Below are 10,366 nucleotides of genomic sequence, written 5' to 3' on the forward strand. Positions count from 1 at the left end.
AAACTTAACTTTTATACATGAGCAACGTTATCCTCATATTTCTCTTCTTCTATCTATTGGTCGTAGATTCTCACTTCCCCTCTAATCTTCTCAGATATTCATGCATGATCCTTGGGGAGGTGAGAGACCAATAGACGATGATCTCCTCGCTTTGTTGTTCGAAGACCAGGAACAACCTCCACTATCTTTTCCCAAATTTCCATCTTCACAACAAAACCCCCCGACTAGTCAACCAGATATGGGTTGTGTAAAATACACTGCTCGTAGAAAAAGGAAAATGACCGATTCCCCTTCTAACCAACCTGCTTCCCGTACCGAGGGTCCTTCAAATGATCCTCAACCTATAAATTTTGCACCACCAGATATTCAACCCAAAGCCCGGTCGCGCGATGGCCCTCAAGCAGAAGTTGACTGGTACGTCGCGCCTCCTAGTGTCATATCGGCTAGGATGGTGGAAAAATATCCTAAGAAGTATGGTCTTCCTATGATTACTTTAGTCAAACCTACACCCGACCAAAAGGTAAACATGCCTGGAGGCGCCTTCAGCACCTTGTTGAGGTATCACATAGAGGCAGGGGCAATCCTGCCCTTACACAACTTCTTCCAAAGGGTGGCCAATTACTTCGAAGTCACCCTTTTTCAAATAACACCCAACGAATATAGAGTGCTATCATCACTCTATATTCTTTACAACCATAAAAAGTGGCCTGTACCTACACCACATGAAATCAACTATTTGTTCGATATCAAGTCCAACCCCAACCAAAACAACACAGGGATTTTCCATTTCTACAACCAAGAATCTGCTCGGACATTTCTGAGCGATGTCACACACAAGTCCTATGTAGGGATGTACTTCCAAGAGTACTTCCTCATAACCAATCTGGTCGTCGACAACATGGCCTTCACACAAGGAGGTAAACTTTTCAATCGCTGGTCAATGATTGTCGTTAGTTTCTCCTTTCATTGTCCTTAGCAAATTGGTGTTGTGTCTAGGTCCATGGTACGGACCAGACCCCACTCCAGAGATGGAGATTAGGGTCGCAGCCTTGGCTAGCATTACGAACATTGAAAAGAGCGTCAAAGAGATGGTCACTGAGAGCAATCTATGGCTGGTCGGCCTTTTGGAACCTCACCAAAAAGTGAGGGAATCCACTGCAGGGAGTGCCACTAGATAGGGTACCGGATAGGAAATCCCCGAGCAGCAGCAAGACACAACCCCCGAGGCAACGGACAACAGGAGTGACCATCCAAGAACCGTCTAGCAACCCTCGAGCTGCTGCTTCCCCTGCCCACCATGGGAGGGGAAAACAAAAACTGCCAGAATACATCGGCCCTATATCTGAATCCTCTAACAAGAACGGTATTTATCTCTCGCTCTTAGATAACTTGCCTATCCCTTATCACTTATTCGATAGGGATGAAAACTTTAATTTTACGACCAGTAATTTTAATTCAGACTTCTTCAAGACAGAGAGTGATTGTAGCTGTAGTCCTATAGATAATATATCGACCAGTAATAATAGCTCGTGTATATTACATAGAATTTCCCTTTTCATTATTCCATTACTCCTCTAAATTACATTGTCTGATCGTTTGTTTTTGTTTTGCAGTCATGACTTCTGAAGACACTTTAAATATGTACGTCAATGTTGAAGCTCTCACGAGCAAAAAGAAAGCGAGCAAGAGGCATCCTGGGAAGAGCAGTAGTGATCCCTCCAAAAAAAGGGCTCGAACTAAAGATCCTCCAGTGCCCACTCCATCCAAGACCATACTCAGCAGGTCGATGGCCAAGGATCTCCCCGCCTGCTCGAGGGGATGGCCATTACGAGGAGGAGGAGGAGGAGGTGTCGTGGTCCTGGATGGAGTGGGCGCTGAAGGATCTTTAGTTCGAGCCCTTCTCTTGGAGGGATCACTACTGCTCTCCCCAGGATACCTCCTCCTCCTACTCCTCGTAATAGTCCTCCCCTCGAGCAGGTGGGGAGATCCTCGGCCATCGACCTACTGAGTAGCGCCTACAACGCTACCCATGAAAAGATGCAAAGGCTATCTAGGCACTGTCATGGCCAGGAAGCCTTTTCCCATCTCCCTCCGCTGAAGAACAGTTAGGTTATCAGTCGCGGGGTGTCTGAAGTCCTCAGTGTAAGTGTGTTTCTTCTTTTTTCTTTAGTTTCAGTCGAGCAACATTTTCTCTAATTGCCCCTGACTAGTTCACTTTTCTTTTTCTATTCGCAGGGTATCCTGACCATGAGCCATTGCTGGCATCGTGCTGAGGAGACCAAGGCCAAACATGCCAAGGAAATCAAAGCATGCAAGGAGAAGGCTAAGGCGGCTGAGACTAAAGTTTCCAGCCTCAACGAGGAGTTGAAGAAGTGCCAAGAGGCGTTGGCTAAAGTTATTGCCGCCAAAGAAAAGTTTAAGGAGGCTTCGAAGATTAACTTCAAAGAAGCAACTAAAATTCAAGATGACCTAGCGGCCAACCTGAAGGGAGCCACTGAACTGGAGGGGCGAGTTAAACTGCTCGAGGAAACCAATGCTTAGAACCTGGAGAAGTTTAGAGGGGAAACTTTCAATTGCTTCTACCTCTTCAAGATGAACAACCCAGGGGTCAACTTCGACTACCTCCCTGAGAATATGAGGCAAGTCGAACTGGGGATATGTGTTGCCCGCCTGGAAGAGGAAAGGAAAGCTCAGGAATCCCCTGAAATTTCCTTGGCGACAGACACTGATGGCGTTGAAGAAGATGCGGGGACAACAGTCGACCAGCAATCTCAGCTAAATCCTCTCCCAGCTCCACAATGATTTGTAGTAATAATTTTTTTTTTGTAACTAAAACATACGAACCACGGTTCGTAATGTTGAAACAATTTTGCTGCTCAAGGCAGCTTTTCTTTTAATTATTAATTACATCAGAGCAGTAACTGCTCGCAATGTAAAAACATTTCGTTATGATATTATAATATTTGGTATTATTATAACATATGTTTGTATAACCGAACTTAGCATAGCACTTTGTTTTGATTTTACAAAATTTAAACTAAATTTTTTGAAAAATACTCTAAGTGTCATAGTATGCTTTCCCTTATTTTGCTCGTGTGTTTACATATGCATGTTGATATGCTTTGCCTGCTTGGTATCTTATATGCCCCCCAAGTGATCGAGGAGCTTTGGGTTCTCGGTCACTTGCCATGACAAAGTCCTGTTCGAACATTACTGCTCACGTACTTATAATAAAAAATGGTAATATAGCAAAACAACACACGTAATGAGCAAAGTGACCAAGTCATGTTCGAACATTACTGCTCGCGTACTTATAATAAAAAGTGATAATATAGCAAAACAACACATGTAATGAGAAAATACTTGTAATAAATACAATAATTGCCAAGAATAACTGGCTACGCACAGTTCCTTTTATTTCTCGTAATAATTGGACAAAAATCGTGTTTGTACGAGTGATCAAGAATTGATCTTACACTTATAAGCATCCAGTCAATTAACCGACTAGCCCTTGTTCATAAACTTGTAAAAAAGTAAAATTAATACAAGCCAATTCTTTAAAAATAATTTTTCATTGATAATACTTATGCACGTGTTCTCCATTCCAATAGCAAGGAATGAGATCCCCATTTAAGCAAAAAAGTTTATATGTGCCTGGTTGAAGGATTTCTTCAATCTGATACGGACCTTCCCAGTTTGGTTCGAGCACTCCGGCAGACTGATTGCGAGTGTTGAGAAAAACTTTTCTAAGTACCGAATCCCCCACGTTAAACTTTCTTTCACGTACTTTAGAGTTAAAATATCGAGCAACCTTTTGTTGGTAAGCTGCTACTCGAAGTTGAGCTTGCTCGCGCCTTTCATTGACTAGGTCCAAAGACTCCATCAATAATTGATCATTAGTGCTCTGATCGTATGTGAGCCTTCTGTGCGATGGTGGATTTAGCTCAACAGGCAACATGGCCTCATTCCCGTATGCCAAGGAAAATGGTGTATGGCCCATTTTGCTTCTTCGAGTCTTTTCTTCAGTGTGTCCTTCAGAGTTTAGTTAACAACCTCGACTTGTCCATTTTCCTGTGGATGAGCTACCAATGAAAAACTCTTTATAATTACATGCCTTTCGCAGAAATCAGTGAAAGGATCACTGTCAAATTGTGTGCCATTATCTGAGACAATTTTCCTTGGCAACCCATAAAGACATATGATGTTTTTGACAACAAAGTCCAATACTTTCTTGGTTGTTATTGTTGCTAGTGGTTCATCTTCAGCCCATTTTGTACAGTATTCAACAACGCCTACTGCATACTTGACATTCCCTTTTTCTGCAGGTAAAGACTCGATCAGATCAATTCCCTAGACTGCGAATGGCCACGGGCTTTACATCTGTCTGAGCTCATTTGGGGCTGCTCGCGGTATCTTGAAGATTCTCTGGCACTTGTCACATTTTCGAATGAAATGCATAGAGTCCTCATTCATGGTAGTCCTCATTAAGATCTTTTTTGACAGACTCTGCCCCCGAGCGTGATCTCCACAGAAGCCTTCGTGGACCTCTTGCATCAACTCCTTGGCCTTCTCCTTAGAAACACACCATAACAAAGGCATTGAGTATCCTCTTCTATAAAAAATTTCGTCGACCAGAATAAATCGAGTCAATTGTCTTTGAAACATCCTCGCTTTGTTTCTTTCTACTGGCAGCAATCCCTGTTCGAGATATTCGATGATGGGCGTCATCCATGTGTTTGTAGCCTGAATCACTAGTGAGGATTCTTTTATTTGAATGCTCGATGCCAACAAATGTTCAACTGGTACTATGCTCAATGTAAGGCTGTGCAGAAATTTTTACAACTCGAATAATCCGCCCAAACCAACCCGAAAAAACCGCCAAAAAATGCAACCCGAATAAACCGACCAAAATTTAAACCGCCCAATTGTTACATTGGGCAGGTTGAAAATAATTATCAACCCGCCCAGTATAACCCGACCCACCCAATTAAGAACTTATTATTAATTTATTATTTTTAATACATTTAAATAAATATATTAAATTTATATATATACTTAATTAAATTTATATTTGTAATTGGACTTTGGACAATATTAATTTCTTTTTCATTTAATGATATATGTTTGTTACTTTGTTTATATTTTTAATGTTGATGCCAATTAATATATTGCCAATTAATTCAAATAAATATATAAATTAATTAAGTTTTGTTTTATTTTTTTACTATAAATTTAAAATATTGTTTTAAGCTTAAAAAGATAAACTTCACACTATTAGTACTAGTATTTAAAAGAAAAAAAACTACAAAAATGTAAAAAAAAAAAAAATACCACTTCGGTTTGGGCGGGTTGACCTGACCAACCCGCCCAAACTATTGGACGGGTTAAATTTATTTATTTTCTTAAATGGGCAAGTTACGGGGTCACTTTTGCTAACCCGATTATGACATTGGTTAGGTAAAAATGCCTTGTAACCCGACCAACCCGCCCAATGATCAGCCCTAGCTCAATGTTTCAGCATCTTTCGCACTTGCTAACTTTGCCAAGGCATCAACATTTAAATTCTGATCACGAGGCACTTGTTGGAGAGTAAACTTTTCAAATTGTGCCAGTAAGTCCTTTGCTTTGTTCAAATAAGCAACCATCCTGAGAGCCCTAGCGTGATACTCCCCTAGAATTTGATTAACTACTAGCTGGGAATCGTTATATATTTCTAGTGACTTTATATCCATGTCCTTAGCTAGTCTTAATCCAGTGAGCATAGCTTCGTACTTGGCCTCTTCGTTGGACGATGTAAAGTTGAATCTGATTGCACAGTGGAACCGATGTCCTTCGGGTGTAATTAAAATCAAACCTGCTCTTGCATTATGCTCGTTGGAAGAGCCGTCTACAAACAACTTCCAGGAAGGAGCTTGATGTTGACTTTCAGTTTCTTCCACTGGTTCGCTAACTGGGATTCCGGTGAATTCTGCGACGAAATCTGCTAGAGCTTGTCCTTTCACAACTGCTCATGGAGAATAAGAAATTTTGAATTGCCCTAATTCAACTGCCCATTTTAATAACCGACCAGCAGCGTCTGGTTTTTGCAAGACTTGCTGTAATGGTTGGTCGGTGATTACCACGATGGGGTGAGCTTAAAAGTAGGGTCGTAGTTTTATAGAGGCCAAAATCAAGCAATAGGCCAACTTTTCTATGGGTGGATACCATAATTCTGCCCCCACTAGCCTCTTGCTCACATAGTATACTGCTTTCTGAATGTTGTCTTCTTCTCTGACTAGAACAGCACTAGCAGCGTACTCTGTGATTGCTAAGTAGATGAACAAAGTTTCTTTTTCGACTGGTTTGGATAGGATTTGTGGTTGCGACATGTGGGATTTTAACGCCTAAAAGGCCTACTCGCACTCTTCTATCCATTCAAACTTCTTGTTACCCCTTAGTAGATTAAAAAATGGAACACACTTGTCCGTTGACTTAGATATGAATCTACTCAGGGTGGAAATCCTTCCAGTTAGGCTTTGAACATCTTTAATCTTGGCAAGAGATTACATCTCGATCAGTGCCTGAATTTTTTCGAGATTAGCTTCGATTCCTCGTGAGTTTACTATGAATCCCAAAAAATTTCCTAATCCAACACCAAAGGAACACTTGAGAGGGCTCAACTTCATCTGATATTTGTTCAAGATATTGAAGCATTCTTGCAGGTCCTTGATGTGTTCTTCGGCCTTTTTGACTTAACTAGCATGTCATCGACATATACCTCCATGTTAACGCCGATCAGCTCTTTGAACATATGGTTGACCAGTCGTTGGTAAGTCGCACCAGCGTTTTTCAAACCGAAGGGCATTACTTTGTAGCATTAAAGTCCTATATTTTTTTGAAAGCTAGTGTGATCCCCATCAGGGGGATGCATACTGATTTGATTGTATCCAGAGTATGCATCCATGAATGATAAAATTTCATGCCCTGATGTAGCATCGACCAGCTGGTCGATTCTCGAAAGTGGGAAACAATCTTTTGGGCAGGCTTTATTAAGGTCTGTGAAATCCACGCACGTCCTCCACTTGCCATTCGACTTGGGAACTATTACGGGATTAGAAACCCAAGACGGATAAAACACTACCCTGATGAATCCATTTTCCTTTAGCTTCTCGACTTCTTCTTTTAAGGCCTTCGATCTGTCTTTGTCAAGCAGCCTTCTTTTTTGTTGCACAGGTGGAAAGTTTTGTCTATATTTAAGACATGGCTGATCACCGTTGGGTCTATCCCAACCATATCTTTATGCGACTAGGCAAACACCTCCTGGTGTTTTTTCAAAAATTCCAAAAGTTTGTTTTTTGTTGCTGTCTCTAAGTTTTTATTGACTTTCACAACCCTGGTAGGATCATCTTCTTCTAATTGGACCTCCTCGAAGTCTTCAACAGGTCCCACGTTCTCTTCAAAATCCCTAAAACGAGGATCTAAATCTCTATCCTCACTTTGGGCAACACCCTATTTGGTGACCTGTTCACCTGATTGGGTTTGTATTTCATATGTTACCAGCAACCATTTCTCAGCTTTTTCTCCCGATCCACCTCTCTTCGCTTTGGTGATCAAGGAGTTATAACATTCCTGTGCTTCTCGCTGGTTTCCCAACACGCATCAAATTCCTTCGTCGGTTGGAAACTTCATGGCCAAATGCCATACTAAGGTCACTACCCGCAAATCGACGAGAATGGGCCTTCCAATCACAATGTTATATGCAGAAGGAAAATCGACTACCATGAAAGTAGCGAGTAGTGTCATGTTCCCACGTGCATCCTCTGCTATGACTAGAAGTCTGATTGATCCAGTTGGTGCGAGCCCTTCGCCGGAAAAACCATAAATGTTTTGGTTGCATGGTTCAAAATCTTGCACTAAAAATTTCATCCTTTCCAGTGAAGATTTATACAAAATGTTGACTGAGCTTCCTGTATCCACCAACACTCACTTAACCATCATGTTGGCAATCTGAACATCCACGACCAGAGGATCTAAGTGGGGAAATCGAACATGCTAAGCATCTAGCTCGGAGAAAGTTATCGATTCTTCCTCTGTTCGAGCTTTTTTGGGAGTTCACTCCTCGACATTCAACATTTCAATATCCTGATCGTGACATAAGGTTTTGGCATGCCTTTCTCTTGCCTTCCCATTGTCACGTGATATATGTGGTCCTCCGCAGATGGCCAGCAATGTACTAGCGACTGGAGCTGGATGTAAAGGAGGCGAGCGTTGGCGTACAGGTGCTTGCTCATTGCTTCCTTGAGCCCCTTGCTGAGAACCTCTAGCTGCTCACACATACCTTCTCAGATGTCCTTGTCTAATAAGGAACTCAATCTCATCCTTGAGCTGGTTGCACTCGTTGGTGTCATGACCATAGTCGTTATGAAAACGACAAAACTTGGTAGTGTCTCTCGTGGATATATCTTTCCTGATTGGGGCTGGCCGCCTAAAGGGAACAATAGTGTGATTGGCCTGGTATACCTCCTCTCTGTTTCAGGCGCTTGTTATCAGACGTTGTCGACTCGTGGTTTGTTCTTTTCCCCCCATTCTTCCCATTATTTTTGTCGTTGCCATTAGATTTCCCAGACCCATTGGTGGCTTTGGTGGAATCTTCTTTCTGGCCCTGGTCGTCTATAGGAGACTTTCCTTCATTGATAATGGCCTCCTCAAGCTTGATATACTTGTCTGCTCGGTCTAGAAACTTTTGAGTGCTCTTGACTCCATTCTTTTGCAAACTATTGCAAAGAGATGAGTGGCACCATACTCCAGCAATGAGAGCCATCATCTTTCCCTCATCCCCAACCATCTTGGCCCCAGCAGCTGCTCGCATGAATCGTTGAATATACCCCTTTAGGGTCGCTACTTCCTTTTGGCGTATTTCGACCAACTGATTGGCCTCGGTCAGATGTACTTGACCAGCATAGAACTGTCCATAAAACTCCTTTATGAACATTTCCCAAGAAACTATACTGGCCAAAGGGTATTTGAAAAACCATTCTTGAATAGTTTTGAATAAAGTTACTGGAAAAATTATGCGCCAAGCATCATCTGACACCTTTTGGATGTCCATCTGTATCTCAAATTTGTTAACGTGAGATACAGGATCTTCTAATCCAGTGAAGTTGGGAAAAACTGGCATTTTAAATTTGCTGGGAGTCTCTGCCACAGCGATTATTTACACAAATGGAGTGCCCTTTCTCCGATCAAACTCTATATGGGATGTCCGATTCCCAACCAGTTGTTGGATGGCCTGATTTAAAGCATCTAGCTGAGCCTATACAGCATCTGGTACTGCTGAAGCGACCAGTACTGGGGAAAAATACTCGTCGTACCTTTCCCTTCGATCATTGAGAACATCCCTCAGATCTTCATCCATATGCCTTTGCTCGCTCACACCTAGTCGGTCAAAGACATTGGGTTGTTTAGGTTGCCCCCCAACATTCTGGCTTATTGGTCGGTTCTCCATTTGCGAGGGGTTCTATCCTTTACCCCTCTCCTCTTGCCATCGACCAGCATTGTCATCTCTAAATTGTCCTATGACGGTGCAACCTGCTGTTCGCACTATTTCCCTCTCTCCCTGTCGGAACGTCCCGATAGATAGGTGGAGGCCTGCGTTGGTCGGTACATCCCCTGACATTGTTATGTCATGAGGGACCCCTAACCGCAGAGCCTGACTCCACCTGCTTTCTACTCCCCGGAGGAAGTTGTCCTCTGCTCGAAGGGTTTTGTTCCTCAACCGTCTGGCGTCTATGGCTTCTAGGATGTTGTCCGACCCTATTCTGCCTTTGCTGCTGGGTGTTTTCTTGACCAGCGCAAGAGGGTGGTTGTTACTCAGGACCTTGGAAAGGCCTCTCCTACTTAGCAGCAGGGGTTGCTCTGGCATCTGAGGATACACTGGTTGCGGCGAATTGTGGTGATGCTGGGGATGCTCTGAATGTGGATTTTGTTGTGGGTGAGTACTAAGTGGCTGATCCGGTTAGGAGGTAGGTACTGGATGTCCTCGTGCCAATTGAATGGCTGCCTCTAGGGCTGCAGTGGCATCCCTTTACTGGCGATCCATGTCATCCTGCCGTTCATTCAATTCTTGGCGTTGCCGGTCAATCTCCCTCTGCTGCAACACCATTGTTTCAGCCACATTTTCTTGATAGCATCCATCTCCTCCTCTTCCAATTCCACCTGTGGTTCATCCTCAGCTACACCTTGTGGAGGAGGTTGAGTTGACACATTCTCAGAAGGTTTGCCAAGTTTTCCTATTTTTTTTTTCCATTTGATCTTCTTGGAGGTCTTGAGTTCTTGCTCTCAATGAAAGCACCAAAATGTTGACCCTTAATTTTGCAAACAACACGGA

Source organism: Humulus lupulus, chromosome X, assembly GCF_963169125.1.
Source record: "Humulus lupulus chromosome X, drHumLupu1.1, whole genome shotgun sequence".
NCBI classification, from domain to species: domain Eukaryota; kingdom Viridiplantae; phylum Streptophyta; class Magnoliopsida; order Rosales; family Cannabaceae; genus Humulus; species Humulus lupulus.